At 39.0% G+C, this 15,014-nt stretch overlaps 1 long non-coding RNA gene across 1 annotated transcript; it reads left to right on the forward strand.

Moving 5' to 3' along the window:
- Positions 1-10,313: 10,313 nt before the first annotated feature.
- LOC102593892 (uncharacterized) lies at positions 10,314-14,801 on the forward strand. Its single transcript, XR_001472490.1, has 4 exons — positions 10,314-10,524; positions 11,201-11,626; positions 13,928-14,141; positions 14,443-14,801. It is a non-coding gene; the product is annotated as an uncharacterized lncRNA (long non-coding RNA).
- The last annotated feature ends 213 nt before the right edge of the window (positions 14,802-15,014 follow it).

A 15,014-nucleotide genomic window follows, 5' to 3' on the forward strand; every position in this document is an offset into this window, starting at 1 on the left:
TCATCTCAGGCAGCTAGTATGGCTCCTAGCTCTTCCCGGTCCACACCACAATTAGGAGCTACTGTTGTCCCGTTGGCCAAAGTTCAGAAGTTAGAGGCTCAGATGGCCACACTGCTGCATCACATCCAGCCGTGGATGCAAAAGTCGATAGCCGAGTCCGAGGCTAGAATGGAGCGCATGATGGAGGGGATGATGGACCGGAAGGTACAGGATATTAATAAGCGTCTTGATTCCTTGAGTTGCGAGTCCTCGAGCAATCAGCCCCGGCCATCGATCTATCTGCTTTTCAGGCTGACTTAGCCAGCCTCCGGACTGACGTTGATGCCATTCTTGCCGCACCTTCAGTTGAGACTCAGGTTGCACCTACTGCACTGGCTGATGATACAGTGCTATATGCTTTATTCAGTGGGACCGCCGAAGAGGGCCTGCACCGACACATGCCAAAAGCAAGCGGCACCGTTCTCATCGCACTGAGGAAAAGAAATCTCACAAGAGACAGCATCGGCAGGAGAAGGAGGCTGGGAGGGCTTCGATTGCAGACGAAGAGTTGCGCCAGCAGAGGGTGCGTGAGAGAGTTGCAGGGGCATCGATCTCTTCCCCAGTTGTAGAGGTCCAGCCTGTTTTGAGGGACGTTGTGAGCACCACTGATGGTGCGGTGAGAGTGATAGAGAGCACTACTGAGGGTGCTATGATTGCTGATGTGGGCACTACTGAGGGTGCCCCCACTATTGTTCCAGCGGGCTCAGGGAAACCGGACCCCCCTGCTTGTTGATGATTCGCCGGCGCTTTGCGCCACAAGTTTGCTTTACCCAATCCATTTTCTTTTACTGTTTCTGTATGCATTGTGGACAATTGCATCTATTTTTGTTGGGGGTGGGGTAAATGGATTGTGAGTGATAGGGTGAACTTTGAATAACCCAACTCATGAATCCTCTCTTGGGGTTTTCTTGCCTGTGTTCTTTTCCCCCAAGAGACTGTTTAATTTTTGTTGAACTGGCATCTCTTAGGATCGTATGTGTAGAAGCATGATGGCTTATTGAAAATGATACCCGCCAGATTTTGGGATGTATGTTAGAATTTGTAGGCTACGATTAGTTGAATGTGTTGGCTCTGAGTATGACATATTAACGAATCGAGCTCGATGGCATGACTTAAGCTGAAACTTGAACTGGGTAATCCGATAACCTGTTGATGGAACTATGTGCCAATAGTGTGTGAGAATCGTTGAGTGTTCAAACAGTTTTTGTGCAAAACTAGAACTTGCCTGGTTAGTCCTGCTAAGACAATTCAATCTAGAGGTTAGGAAGTGATCATATGCCATTGTTCCGTAAGTCAGTCTCGTGGATTGAAGACGCATACCTGAACAAACTTTCCTTAATTTGTTTCCCTTTTTATTTAGGATTTGTTTCTATAAATAGGGCATGTAAACCTCGTTTTTGGGGGTTAGACATTATTATTATAGTTTTACTTGGTGACTTTGGAGATAAAATTGCAACCCTAGAAATTATTGATTTCCTAAGTTCATTTTGTGATTTTGGCTTTGCAATTCAAGTTGAATTTCTGGGTTTATTATTCTCTTTACGTAAGTTCATGATTTCTTCATCTAATATTATGAAGTGTGTTCTTGCTATTATGGGTAACTAAACTTCACAACTAGGGTTGTGGGATCCATGAGCGATTAACAAAGTATGAATAGTAAATAAGTAATTCTTGAATAGTGTTTTGCATGCATTGATAATTATTTCATTTAGAAGTCTTTTTTAACGAGTGCATGCGTTAGAACTCGCCTTGTTGCTACTTGCCGGACCAAGGAGGTAATCAAACAAGAAAAGAATTATCAACATAGATTTAGTGTGATACTATCTAATAGGCTAGTGTCGATTGGTGCGAAGTAATAACTAAGCCAAACATCGATTATGATGTCTAATATGAGGTAAAGGTAAGGGTTAGTAAATTATACACACGTAGTCGGACCAAGGTGCGGGGTGAAATTCTCTAGATGCCGGACCAAGGATTTAGAGATACCTAACTTATCACTTTGCATGTAATACAATAGGAAAGGATTGCGGTTACTAGGATTACTGTGTTATGAGCTTGTGGTGAACACGTATACCCTAGTTAATTTTCTCATCTTGATAACAACTGAAATTGACTTTTGTTTATTGATTACTTACTGAATTCTTACAATTTGTTTTACAAAATCCCCCTCCCCTTTTTATTACTTGTTTCTGGAAGTACTTTGGCTAATTGAATATAATTGTTGGTTAAAAAGTAAAGTCTAAACCATTTTCCTCGTGGGATCGACCCCAACTTACAAGTTGAGTTCTTTACTTGATAACGATCGCTTATACCTCTTTAGGGAGGTGTAATTTGAGCATATCAGCTTTAAAAGACTGTGTTAGAAGACTCTATACACATGCTTATCACTCTTGGACAGAGATTCCAAACAGTATACGACAAGCGATGTTTAATAACTTTAACGTATATATTTTTTAGTTAAGTTTAGTATACTTTACTTTTTTTTACTATCAATTTAATTAACGTTATTCAAAAAAAAATTCCAGACTATGTGTACTTGGGAGTCGAGGTACAATTTGGTCATTGGGACCACAGTTGAGAGGAAGGCATCCTCTAGACTGTCTAGCTGGCTAAAGAAAGTTCGGGATAGTTGATTCATATATATCGTTATAAATTTCAGTTTTTATTTATAGGAAAAAGAATTGAGACTCACTCCCATTGAACCAGAGGTTTTCAAGATGACTCATGTCAGGAAGAAAGAAAATGAGTCGGATCCGGATGTGTGGGTGGAGGAAAGGGCCGAACGAACTTTTGTAAGTTATTTAATATGAATAATATATATTAATAGTGAATATATTTATGATATGTATATATATTGATGTCAATTTTTATATTTAATATACAGAATGACTTTCATCAGTACTAAGAATCTAGATAGTTCGGTTCAATTGACACCTGAACTGTCCACCCAGATTTGGAAAGAAAAAGTGGTAGGGGGGACACACAAGGGTAGATGATATGGTCTAGGCTCTCAAAATGATGTTAGACGATTTTAGTCAGGCTTAGAAGGTATTGGATCATCGCGTCAAGTCGAGGCACTTGACAGTGTTCAGATTGCTGCTATGTCGGATCAAATAGCTAAACTTACAGCGGCACTAACAGAGTCGGAGTAGAGAAGAGTAACTGAACAACAAAGCATGAGTGAGACCGTTAAACAAATCAAAGAACAAGTGATGAACCTAGCTCGTCGACCTACTACTTCGGCTCCCGATGACATCGACGACGAGAGTGATGAGGATGATTATGTAGATCTCACTCCCTAGTTTAGATCTCTGGACATTTATGAACTTTTTGAAATTTTGAAACGAATTTTGAAAGACTTTATAAGTCTTTAATTTATGATTTAGATACTTTTGAATGTTATTTTAAGTTTGTTGTTTTATGTTTTGTTTAGAATGTTTATAATTGTGTGTGTTTGATTGGGATAAATAGTGTAGAATTGAATTGAATTGCATTTGCAGGTGGGCAACAGAAACTGCTAGCTGCTGCTGTAAAAAATATTGCAGAAAAAACGACGGACAACGTGGTTTAGTCTGTCGCTTTTCTAGGATTTTCAAAAATAAAATTTCCAGAAAAGTGACGGATTGCGTCGCCTTTTAGAAATAAAAACAAATGAAAATTAAAATAAAGCGACAGAGTCCGTCGCTTTTGTTAAAAAATTTGTAAAAAAGACACGTTGTCCGTCGCTTTTTGAAAAGCAACGCAGTTCGTCGCTTTTGGAAAAGTGATGTTGTCCGTCGCTTTTTGAAAAGCGTCGGGTTAAAAAGTGACGGAGGTGACTGCGTCACTTTTCCGCCGATTTTGACCAAAAAAGCGACGCAGTCCATCGCTTTCGGCCGTCGTGTTTTGACAATTTTGTAGTAGTGCACGTAGGTCATTTAGCTAGTGGATCCACTTAAGCTAACAAACCATGGTTCTACCTTGGGCAAGTAGGACACCCCTTTTCGGTGTGGTTAACACCGGGTGATCATGTTATAGCTCACATGGTCTCTTGTCGGTTAAGGATTACTCCCACAATATGAATATGAATATGAATATGAACATGAACATGAATGATGAACTAAGGGTTACTTAAAGAAGTATTGTACATGAGTACAAAGGTGTTAAAGATGATGTTGACTTATATTGTCCATGTGCATGACTTATGACCTCTAATCTCTTATATGATGTTAAACTTGGCAAATTGCATGCTTTCAAATGAAATGTCCCTTTTTGCATGTTTCTAATATATTTATGCATAGCTACCATACTTAGTGCATTATTGTACTAACCCCTACTTTTTCTACATTTCTCCCAAGTGTAGGGTCCGGTTCTCGAGGTGATCATTGTAGTGGCTAAAGCTTGGACTTGTGTATCTTCCGAGCTTGTCGGTGAGTCCTCATGGTTTGACGACGACCTTTTCCTATGTTGTAGTTCCTTTCATGTACTTTCCTCTTTTGGAACATGTTGTATGGGCTATGACCTATCTCATTCAAGTATTGTAATAGATTGCTATATTAAGACAAGTCTAGACTTCCGCTTTCTTTTATGAAAAACTTTTAAGACTTGAAAGGCATTTTACTCTTTATGATTCTAGTACTTTATGTTATGATATGCTAAGTGTCTTACATAGAGCCTTTCGGGGTTCTATGTGCCTTGTTATATCTGGGGGGGTACCCCTGGGTCGTGATAGGCCACCATTTGAAGGTCATGGGTAGGATAATTCTTCTCATGAATCTTAAGTTGCCTCGAGGCATAGGCAATAACTTTACCATTTTGCATAATTACACATCCTAACCAAATTCTAGAGGCATCACAATAAACCACAAAGCCATTTGTCCCTTCCGATAAGGTTAACACCGGAGCGGAAGTAAGTCTATCTTTCAATTCTTGAAAACTCTTCTCACATGCTTCAGACCATATGAACTTAGCCTTATTTTGAGTTAATGTTGTAAATGGAGAGGCAATTGAAGAAAACCCCTCAACAAACCTTCTATAGTAACCAACTAAACCCAAGGAACTTCTAATATCCGAAGGAGATAGAGGTCTAGGCTAACTCTTGACCGCCTCCGTCTTTCTAGGATCTACCTCAATACCTTTACTTGAAATAATCTGTCCGAGAAACGCCATGGACCTTAGACAAAACTCACATTTACTAAACTTTGCAAAAAGTTGTTGGTCCTTAAGAATTTGCAACACAATCCTCAAATGGCCAATATGCTCATTCTCACTCCTTGAGTAAATTAATATGTCATCAATGAACATAATCACAAACATGTCAAGGTATTGTCTAAATACCCTATTCATCAAATCCATGAACACCTCCGGAGCATTAGTCAAACCAAAATACATTACCAAAAACTCATAATGACCATACCGAGTTTGAAAAGCCATTTTCAGAATGTTATCTTCTTTCACCCTCAATTGGTGATAACCTGACCGAAGATCAATCTTAGAGAAGTAACTTGCCCCTTGAAGTTGGTCAAACAAATCATCTGTCCTTAGAAGATAATACTTATTCTTAACAGTCACCTTGTTCAACTGACCATAGTCAATACACTTACAAAGAGAACCATCCTTCTTTCTAACAAACAACACTGGAGCACCCCATGGGGATATACTTGGTCGGATGAAACCCTTATCCATCAAATCTTTCAATTGCTCCTTCAATTCCTTAAGTTATTCCGGAGCCATTCTATAAGGAGGAATATAAATAGGTTGCGTATCTTGGAGAAGGTCAATACCGAGGTCTATTTCTCTTTCGGGAGGAATACCGGGTAAATCATCTGGAAACACTTCTGGAAACTCACTAACAACGGGGACCAACTCAAGAGTAGGGGTTTCAAAATCTACATACGTCACCCTAACTAGATGGTACAAGCAACCATTAGAAATCATCTTTCTAGCTTTAAGACAAGAGACAAACTGACCCTTGGACATAGAATTTCCCCCCTTCCACTCTAGGATAGGCTCATTTGGAAACTGAAATTTGACTACACGGGTTCTACAATCAATAGAAGCATAAAAAGAGTGCAACCAATCCATACCAAGGATAATATCAAAATCTAGCATGTCAATCTCTACCAAGTCAACAAGAGTAACTCTATGGGACAAGGAAATGGGACATCTTCTATAGACCCTCTTAGCCACAATAGAATTATCGACAAGAGTAGAGACAGAAAAAAGGTTCTAACAAAACATATGGAAGAACATCAAACCTCATAGACACATATGGCATCACAAAAGACAAGGTAGCACCGGGGTCAAGTAAAGCATAAAGATCAAATTGGAAAACTTTTAACATACCGGTAACCACATCAGGAGAACCTTCTTGTTCACCACGAGTCTGAAGTGCATATAATCGGTTTTACTTGGGAGCATTGGAACCTGAACCACTAAGATGAGCTTGTTTTCCCTCTCTTCCCTTAACCATAAGAATTGAGTGATCCCTAATCTTATGACCACTCTTACCACAACTGAAGCAACCGTTTGTGCCGGCTAGATATTTACCCTTGTGCTTCTTTCCACACTTAGCACAAGTAGGCATAGGCAACAAAGATCCACTACCATTCCCTACTTGAGGCTTAGGGTTAGACACCCTATCTTTATTGAACTTAGGAGGAGTATTGTAGGATCCTTGACTAGAAAACCTTTGTCGAAATCTAGGACGACCATGTCTATCAGACCTTGCATGAGAGAAATTTTCATCACCGCTTTTAGCCCTTTTTACCTCCCTAGACCTTTCCTTAAGCTTTTCCTCTTCAATCTGTTGTGTATGAACCATAAGATGAGAGATGTCCATGTCATTAATGAGCATGGTGGTACACCGGATGCGAACTTACTCATCCTTGCCCTAGAATCAACAACCATTGTTGGAGCATACTTAGACAATTGTGTGAACTTTAGAGAATATTCCCTCACGCTCATACTTCCTTGACGAAGGTTGATGAGCTCAAGCACATTTGCTTCCCTCATCTCAAGGGGAAAGAACCTATCAAGAAAAGTAGCCTTAAACTTCTCCCAATCAAGAGGACCCGCATCTTCTGGTCTTCCTTCTTTCCATTATTTATACCGTATTTGAGCAACAATGTTTAGTTGATAAGCGACCAACTCTGCCTTTTCCACCGACGTCACTCCATGATCATCAATACCTTGTAGACCTCATCAATAAAATCTTAAGGATCTTCCTCAACCTTAGAGCCATGAAACTCCGAAGGATTCATCCTTGTGAAGTTCCTCACTGCCATACCCACATTTGGGTTCACGGAAACCGCAACCTCCATATTGGCTTGGGCCGTCATGGCTTGAGCCAACACTTGAAAAATAGCCCTAAACTTCGCATTTGTAACTTGCTCGACCAAAGGATCAACCGAAGCTTGAGGAGCTTGTGGAAGAGCTTCTTGTTTCACATTCTCCCTCACATTCCTTCTAGTATAAGCCCTTCGAGTAGCCATATCTTGTAGAGCATCGGGTAAGGATTAGGAAAGAGACCTTATAGAGTTAAGCTTTATCGCACAACTTTAGAGTAATGAAAGAAGTGGAGTTTCCTAATCATCTTGTAGCCTTTCATTCATAAATATGGTGTGTTTCACACTCATGAACAAGACTCTATTAGACGTATCTTATGAGACATCTTAGGACCATTCTAAACCTTATGCTCTGATTACCAAGTATGTCACGACCCATGGGTCCACCCTAGATGTAACATGGCGTATAGAACCCCGAAGGACCCTATACAAGCCACTTAGCTTTCATAACATAAGAAATAGAACAATAGAAGTAAAAAAATAGTCCAAGTCCAACAATGTTAATAAAAGAAAGCGGAAGTCTAAACACTTTGTCTCAAGCCATCTAATACAATAGAATGAAATTGGGCCTAGCCCATACTTCATGTCCAAAACTCAAATACAAACTAGAAACTAAACGATGGAAATCCATCCTCGAAGCATGAGGACTCACCAAAGCTCGCGAAATCAACCAAGCCAATCACTAGTCATGAGACTGCGAACCCTGAATATCAGAACCTACATTTGGGAAAAATGTAAGGAAGCGTATGCGTTAGTACAAAACAATGTACCAAGTATGATAGCTATGCAAAAACATTTAAATCATGCTAAAACAGGACATTTCATGATATGCAATCGACCAAGTTAAAACATGATATAAAATGAGGTAGAAAATATAATTCATAAAACATGGCCAATGCAACCTAACATCTTTAGAACCTTTGAACTCATGTGAGATACTTCTTGAAGTAACCTTAGTTCATCATTATTGTGGGAATGAGCCTTAACCGATATAGAGACCATGTGAGCTATAACATGATCCCCGGTGTCTCCCACACCGAAAAGGGTTGTCCTACTTGCCAAGTTAAGGACTATGAACTTCTAGCATAAGTGGATCCACTAGCTAATGTCTATCTAGACAATCATCCTATGGGGGAACATAGGTAAGGGATAAAGAGATTGCTTCTAGAAACCCGACCTCTACTAATGAGAGAGCCTCCATCTCAATATCTTCTCGGTGCTAAGCATGATTCCCACAGAATAGTCATTTCTTACTTGTTCTTATCATCCATGGAAGGACATGTCATATTGCCAATCCAAGCTAAGTTTCATTAGGATAGCTTCTTATCTTTGATTCAATTAGGTGAGAAAACCTTTCAACCTTAGAATCCTTACTTTGTGAGAAAACCTTTCACAATCATGCTTTAGTGTGTTTATCAGAAATCCTTTCAACAACACAACAACATGTCATCATCATTGATACTTTACTCTCAAAGCATCTTTAAAACATTTACATAATTCTCATGAAAACGTGCATAATTCCATAAATCACCTTTCAACGCTAAAAATCCACTTTCAATCATCAACATTTAGAAAACATGGGTTAGATATGGATTTCATCATAAATTCATGTAGTTCTCTCATTACATGCTTACTTTCATAAAACTTCATCCTTCATAATCAAAATCCCACATTATAGGAGCATAACTTGAAAACATGAGGATTACATGGGTTCATACGGGAAAACGTCATAAATCCTTAGTATTTCATCAATTAATGCATAAGAGATCATAATTCAATCATTTAAATTAATAATCATAAGAACCCATGGTAATTGAAGAAAACCCTACCTCAATTGGGGAATTCTAACTTTGAAATAGAAGGATTTGGGAACTCCATGAATGAAAGAAATTCAAGGATGAAAACTACATACCTTGAAGCCAATTGCTAATCTTCAATTGAGGAATTGAGACCTTGAATTGAAACCCTAGGTGATTCCTTCTTCTTCTTCTTGAGAGAGGAATATTTGAGAGTTCCTCTTTTTGGTGAGTTTGGAGAAAATGATTTCTATTGAGAAATTTGGGGGTAAAAATGCTTATATAGGGGTCTTAGACATAGGCAAAACGACATAGTATTAGGCTAGATTAATTAGGAAAGACCCAACTGCCCCTTAAAATAACTGCCAGCCGCTGATTGACTACCAGGACTGGCGGACCGTGGAAAGGATGACGGGCCGTCCTGCACGAGCGTCGTTCGTGGTTAGGAAGTTGAAAAGTGGGGTCTGAACCATGGACCCTCGACCACAGACCGTGGCATGACCGACGGTCCATTGGTCAGGCCGTGGGTTCTGGGTTTCTGAGCCAAGGTTGGGGTAACCAACCACGGACCACACCTACGGTCCGTGGTCCCACCACGAGCCGTGGGTGACCTCCGTGGGTTGACACCTACAACCTCTGAAAATAGTTACTTAGCCCTATTTTGAATCCGGGGTGCTACAAAAATAATATATTTAAAGCAAAAGGTAAGGCTGAACTTTCTACACGTTAAAATTAGAATATGTGTTCACTTTTTTCAGCCTTTTAAAATTTATGTATCCTTTCACCAACGATTATTTATTTATTAGAAAATTTAATATATCATGTTGATGTTCATTTGATTCCTCAAAAAAATCAAATAGTTAAACTTCCCCAAAAAAAGGATAAATTTTATAAAATTATTAATGTTCGTTACTACGTAATCTTGTATGTAAGATAATATAATATTTTAATTTTAATAACTGATAGATTTTAAGTATTAAAATTCCGCGCGAGGCGTGAATAATTTTACTAGTTAGACATAATTAGAGTTATTAATGAATGGAGTACATGGGTATAAATGATTTAGCTTTTTAGGCTATTTACTATTTAGTGTACTTTTCCCTATAAATAACACTTAATTTATGAAATTATTTGGGTTATCCGTTGGTGGCAATATTACTCCCGAGACCTATCCCTATATCATCCGTTTGCGTAAATACTCAACTTTTTGTTTCTGACGCGCCAATGAGCAATGTATGTTTGACGAGAAGAGCCTGATTTGGGAGAAGAAACGTCTGAAATCCGAATTGAAGCTTCAACGGCCCTAAACCCACAACATTTGGTCCCTAGCGGAACATCAAAAGCGGCCTCCGCTATCCATACCAGTGAGTTTGAATCTTGAATCGTTAATTTAAGCACTGAAGTAGTTAAGTTAATACTGACAAGATTGGAAAAAATATGATAATTGTTATGTAGTTGTTCAATGGCAGAAGGCGTTTAAGTGAAAGCCCTAAGCTAAAAATTCAATTTCCTAGGGAAAGCAATTGTGCAGCCTCGTCTTTAATTCACGAACATGAGCATTTCGTGATTGGATTCCGTGTACAGTAGAGTGTTTTTGGCCAGCACTTTTATTCTTAGTTCCACTGGGCAATGGGGCATATACGTGGGTGGGGAGATAAATGCTTCTAATAAGTTGTTTGGTAGGAGGTACTTTGTTTGTTTGGGAACAAGTTATCCCGGGATTAATTATACTGGGATAAGATATTCTGGGATAATTTATTCCACCATCTATATGACATAACTTATCCCATTACTAAGGTATAAATGATGAAATAAATAATCTCAGAACTGCCTAATACTTCAACCTGGGCAAAATAGTCCTGCATTTGATCCTGGAATTATTATACCTATACCTCACACCAAACTAAGTGCCACTGATCCTGTACTGGAGAAGACATTTTTTATATTTTTTATTACTTTGTGATTTTTATTGTTTGATTTATGGATGGAGTCATGTCTTGATGGTCTTCTTAGATGATATCCATCATTTTGGTGTGGTAGTGGACTTAGGGGCTGGAGTTGCTACAATAGATTGTTTTGCTGAAAGCCAGTCCATTGCATGTCAAGATAATGTGGTTCCTGAACCATTTATTGGGATGGAGTTCGAGTCAGAAGATGCTGCCAAGGAATTTTATGATGACTATGCTAGGCGTGTTGGGTTTATCATGCGCATTGATCAGTGCCGGCGTTCAGAAGTTGACAAGAGAATCCTTTAACGACGACTTTCATGTAACAAGCAGGGCTATTATGTGAAAAATGAAAAACCATTATGGACCACCCCGAAAAGCACGCACCAGCAGACGAGAAGGGTGCAAGGCAATGATGTGGGTAGAGGTTAACAAGTTTGATAAGTTGGCTGTGACGAGATTTGTTAAGGAGCATACCCATCCATTGGTGCCTTCTGGCTGTTCTTCTGGTAATGCAATGGTAATCAAGAAGTGCTCTGTGTGTTTCATCTTAAGCTTACTTGTTTTTTGTTTTCAGTTCAATCTTTCAAGTCAATTTAGTTTGTGTCACCTCATGAAAGATATTTAGTGCACAAATTCTTTGGTGAAAAGCTTATGCAGATCTGCTTTCATTCTCGGATCTTCTCTTGCTTTGGATGGAATAATTCATCTAGTCTAGCTGCTACCAAGCCTTCCTATCATACAGACTAGGAAAAAGGGGGCTGGGTGATTGATAAGTAATCAATCAGCTTTACCTGTTTTTCTATCGTCCATCTTGGAACTATATGGTAAAAATCTGGTTTCCAAGTAATCCATATTCTACCATTATAGTGATGTTCCAAATTAGTAAGGTATGATGTTCCAAATTAGTAAGGTATTGCCATCCCCCAAACAGTTTATTAGCTAACTGTTCTACTTTATTCTGTTTTACTTTCGTTTCTAACAGCCCAATTAAACCATCTCTTTCCTCCATTGCAAAGGATCTTGATCTCCTGCCCCTTATTAGGGGCATTTAGCCCCCTAACATTCCAACTTAGGATGCTAACCATTCCCAGAAGATGGGATGGTCTTCTGTCCAACATTTCCAACAGATTCTGGACTCGGAGGTACCAATGAAGTGGCTTGTTGGTTTAACACCTGAAATGTATTTAATCAGTAATCTCCTAATTTTGGTATTGCAAATCTGTACTCCTCCCAAATATTAGTGGGGTAACCCAGTCTTCATGACCAGATTGCCTTTTATCAGAGAGGCACCCTAATATTGGATTCCCACTTGGTGAATTGACCTTATTCTGGCTTGTTCCCCCATTTACATGTGCTCTTCCTGGCAGTGAGGAGTTAGCATTGGCTTGTATGGATCCCTTGGGTATTTGCAGCTCCTTTTGTTGTTGATCTTGTCTTTCCACCACTGGCTTCTCGGCTTTCTTCTTCCTACATACATTTACTGAGTGACCATATTTCTCACAATGCTTACATAGTGTAGGCTTCCATTCATATGATACTTTTTGCTCTGTCAAATTGCCTTTTTCATTCCTGAACATTATATTATGCGGCAAACTTGCATTCATTCCCACCTCAACTGTAAAATTTAGTCCAGTCTTCTTCTCTGTACTTTGATCTACCATTAGTGGTTTCCCAACCAAACTCCCAATCTTACTTAATCCTTTCTGACTCCAGTACTTGAAATCTAGTCCTGGCTGTTTTATCCAAATGGGAACAGTGTACAATTCATCTCTAGAGAATTTCATATCAGGAGTCCAAGCCTTTACAATAAAAGGCTTGCTATCAAAATGATAGATTCCTCCCTGGATCACCTCATTTATACCCACTGCTGTATCAAACCTGACAAGGACTACCCCATTCTTCAACATCACAACTTTGTTAATCCCATGTTTACCCCGTAGTCTTTGAATGTACCCTTTCAAAACATTAAATGGAGGGTGGGCACCCAAAACATAGCACACTACTGAGTTCTGCCAATATTTAATATCAGAAGTAATATCTTCCACCCAATTTCAACAAAGGATGATTCACCTAGTGTGGTTGGAGCCACATAGTCCAGTTTGAATCCTGCATTTACCACTTTTGCAATATCAAAGTTATCCCATCCTGAGCCCTTCCATTCGGGCATTCCATTTCCTCTTCTACTGCCTCAACCCAAGATTTCCTGCTGCTACTAGGAGGGTTTGAACTGCCTTTCCCACTAGCATCCAAATCCACATCCATCAATTGTTGTTGTGCCTCCTTTTGTTTTGCTTTCAGAACAATTTTGTCAAACACTTGGACTGCAGCTGGATCTGTAGTCACTGTTCCATTGGCTTCCTCTGGGACTTGGTTATTTACAGCAATTGGTGTCTCACCTATCTCTTTCCGTGTACCTTGTTCTGCAAATCCTACTGATTTGGACTCATTATTAGCTGGTGACGTGCTTGTTCATTTGTGCTTTCTTGCTATAATGTCAGTAAATAATGTAGGATTTGTTCTTCTACTATCATGTGTTGATTGTGGCCTAAGCCTCATGAACTCCATTATTAGGTAGCGAAACACTTACGAATTTCCTCTTATTACTTCTAGAAAAATATCAGAAGAAGCTTCAAGAACTGATTAATGTTGGGATCCCACAGGAAACAGGTGGCTAGGGTGAAGCATGTGCCCCTCTAAGGATATCAAGCCTTGTCAATTAATGATATTTTAAAGTGTGTGTCTGTCTTCATGTGAACAAAACTGGGCCTGCAATTCCTAATGAACTCTGAAATAACTGCCTTTTGATTTCCTCTTGTAGGATAAAAAGGACAGGAGAATCCAAGAACTGTCTATGGAGTTGGAGCGTCAGGATAAATTATGTGACCTTTACAGAGAGCAGCTAGTTACTTTTTTGGAAAATGTTGAGCAGCAGATGGAGCTTTTGTCGAAGAAAATTCAAGTTGCCGTTAACAACATAAAAGAAGTAGAAGCAGAAGTTCAAAAGCAACCAAATAGCCAGTAGCCATGTCTAAGTAAGTATTTAGGTGCTTATATGTCGTTTTCTTATGCTAGCTTGACAAACATTTGATTTAGCCTAATTTTTTCTATATTGGAAAAGTAGGAAAACAAGCAGGAAAAACTGGAAAAGACAAGTTCTGTTGGAATCTTAAGTTACATTTTGTTCATCTAATGTTACTACCATTTATTTCACAATGTTGTGTAGCTTCTTGCTTGTCAATTCAAATTTATGTAGTATTCGATGGAAGCTGGTTAGTATTGTGGTATCTACCTACTAAGAATTTTAATTTCTCTTTACTTGTTCAAAAATTGCAGCTGAAGCAGCAACTTAGTTGTTTTCGTACGAGCAACTGTAGGATGATGCATCCAGCAGAGAATGGGAGATTGTTGAACTGTAGTTCCATAAGTTACGGTGCATCAAACCGTTTTGGAGATAGTTGACACGGAAAAAGAATTACTCACACATGGTGTTTATACCAAACAATATTAGTTTACCATGGTTAATGATACAAATGAGGAGGCAATGTGTAAACGCAGAATGAATAAATTTTTTTATTGATGCTGGGTGTAGTACATGTAAAGTTAGCCATTTGACGGGTTAATAGAAGTAGTTTGTGGCCTTCTCGGTAAAGTGTACATATTTGAATGCTATGAGTGTATGGGAATCATCTATCAGAGTGATCTGAGCAGTTGCATTTTCTTGCATATTTTTGAATGTTTGTTTTTGGCTACAGACATATTTTTGCATTCAGGTCAAAATTTAAGAAAACAAGTTCAAAACCTTAAGATCTGTGTGGTTATCCACATCAGCACTACTGACAAAATCAAGAATTAAAAACTTACTGGCCTTAAAATCCCTCATCTGAATTCCCCTCTATTAACATGTT

This window comes from Solanum tuberosum, unplaced genomic scaffold, assembly GCF_000226075.1.
Source record: "Solanum tuberosum cultivar DM 1-3 516 R44 unplaced genomic scaffold, SolTub_3.0 scf00792, whole genome shotgun sequence".
Classification (NCBI taxonomy): Eukaryota; Viridiplantae; Streptophyta; class Magnoliopsida; order Solanales; family Solanaceae; genus Solanum; species Solanum tuberosum.